This window comes from Nelumbo nucifera, chromosome 8, assembly GCF_055504915.1.
Source record: "Nelumbo nucifera cultivar China Antique chromosome 8, China Antique-T2T, whole genome shotgun sequence".
NCBI classification, from domain to species: domain Eukaryota; kingdom Viridiplantae; phylum Streptophyta; class Magnoliopsida; order Proteales; family Nelumbonaceae; genus Nelumbo; species Nelumbo nucifera.
The window spans coordinates 26,458,217-26,460,661 of record NC_142656.1 but is presented as its reverse complement, the minus strand read 5'-3'; the positions used below and the strand labels follow the sequence as shown (position 1 = coordinate 26,460,661).

At 33.6% G+C, this 2,445-nt stretch overlaps 1 non-coding gene across 1 annotated transcript; it reads left to right on the top strand.

Moving 5' to 3' along the window:
- Positions 1 to 1,565: 1,565 nt before the first annotated feature.
- Positions 1,566 to 1,637, top strand: TRNAD-GUC (transfer RNA aspartic acid (anticodon GUC)). The gene has a single exon. It is a non-coding gene; the product is annotated as a tRNA-Asp (tRNA).
- Positions 1,638 to 2,445: the final 808 nt, after the last annotated feature.

Sequence of the window (2,445 nt, the reverse complement as noted above, 5' to 3'; positions counted from 1 at the left end):
CACCGATACATCTCCTCTGGCAATTCAATGTTGCCAGTGCTGTTTGGTATGGGTCTTGTCTTTCATGGAGACCAGATCACAGTTCTCACCAACTAGTTGTTGATTGGATCAATGGAGGTGGGTTTGATTGATGATGCTGCAAGCTCGGATCTCCTCTTTAGTTAGCAATGCCTTAGAATTTCTTTTCTTGGAGTTGTAAATATTTTTCTTATATTTTGAATAGTTTTATAATAAACAAAGTTCATTTTTTGCCACTTGTGATCAACTAAAAACAAGATACAACAGTATAACACTCTTTACTGGGCCTTGTTTAGTCTAATCTCAGCCCAGCTTTAGATTGGGTCCCGTCTAAGCTCGATATGGGCTTCATTCTCAGCTCATGGGTCTGGAGTAGGTCTAATTTCTATTAAACATGCTGGCTCAGAATTCAGTCTAGACATTTCCATTTTAGTAAAAATATTGCATCTTTTTCTCTTTTTAGCTTTTGGGGAGGGCAAAGGAGGGCGAGGAGTTGTTTAGTCTTTAAAGGAGGAACCTGCAAGCAATAGTGATCGTATAATTGGTCCAAGAACCAAATCTGTGATCTCTATGCCCGGCGTAATCCACTGGACCAAGACATGGGCCAGTAAGCCCAGAATTGGACAAGAAAGATTCTAACATTTATATACTAACTCGGCCCCTCTCTCTCTTTCTCTCTGTCTGGGCACCCTGATTGCATGACTTGAGTATCAGAGACTTTATGACATTTTAGTCAGAAAAAAATTTACATGCACACATAAATGTTACTTTTTACTTCTTTCAATTCTCTCTCATTAGATTATCATTAGATTATGTGTATTTAAAACACTAATTTTCTATTATCTCTTATTGAATCCTATATTTAAATTTATTTCATTAATAAATTCTATCAATTATATCTATATTCAAAACTTTTAATAATATAAAATCCATGTTGCTTTTTAACTAAACAAAAGATTAATCCATTCTTCCTTCATGGTGGCAAATAAACAACTCAACCTTCTAGGTCAAATTGGTCAAATCATGATCCCACAGTTAAATAATAAACTTTTTTAAAATAAAAATAAATACAAAAATATCTAAAAATTACGGAAAGAAAATGTAGAAGAAAGTAATTAAGGTGCGCACAGATTGATAATTAGTCCCCACCTTGTAGTCTGATACATGCCTCTATCGAATCAACTTGGGCACTCAAGTTAGCGACCTTAATATTATGGAACCCTTAACTCCATGCATGCATGAGAACTCCTCTCCCTCTATAAATAGAGGTTCTTCTAATGGAAAAGGAGACATTTTGTCATCCCATCATCCCTTATTCGCTCCTTGATCACCCATCATTGTTTCCCAGATTTCCCTAAACAAATCCTAATCTCCCATTCTCATATCTTCCTCAACTTCAAAGCCAAGACTACCATCAACACTGCCTTACGCATGTTAAAGAAAAATAAGTATGATAAAAGAGGAATTGTTTTTATTCAAACGTTTTAACCTAAAATGGAAAATTGTATCGATACACCATAAGTCAATATTAAACAAATTGCCATTGGGTCGTTGTAGTATAGTGGTGAGTATTCCCGCCTGTCACGCGGGTGACCCGGGTTCGATCCCCGGCAACGGCGTTGCTGGAGGTTTTTTCATTAACGGAGAAAACACCACGTAAACTCCCCACCCACCCCCACTCTGCGCAGGTGATGTGGTATTTCGAATTAGAATTAGCCCACCTAGGGCTCCTTGTTTAGCTGGTTTTATCAAATAATGAGAGGTAAATCATTAGACTATAAGAGTGAACTTCTTCCTCTTTTGTGCTGTCTGGCGGTTCGAACATTTTGTTTAATTTTTAAATAAATATTAGATTCTCTTAGTTTAGTCTTAACTCTTAATGACTTCTTTTTTACCTTCTTCCAATTCACAGTCTTAATAGGATGTTCATGCTCTGTTATGTTGTATTACAATCATTTGTAATACGAGTTCTAAGTGGCTATAGGTATACAAAGACTGGGGTTATTCATCTTTAATTCCCTATTATTAGTAGGGGTGGCCACGAGTCAAGCTTCTCACAAGCTATTTGAACTCGGTTTAAATTGAGATTCGAGTCGAGCTCAAACCTAATACATAAGCTTGTTTTGTAATCGAGTCGAGATCAAGCCCAATGAAGCTCGCGAGCCTAGTATAATAAATAAATAATTTTTTATTATGCATACAATAATACATATATACATACATATACATATAAATATATAAATATATAAAATAAATAATTTTTGTTATATATATAATAATATTTTTAATTTTTTATAATAGTAAATAATTTATATAATTCTTATATTTTTGTATTAAAATAAAAATAATTTTTATATGTATATTTTTTATTTATATATATAATAATGAATAATTTTATAATTCTTGTTTTGTTGTATGTTAAAATAA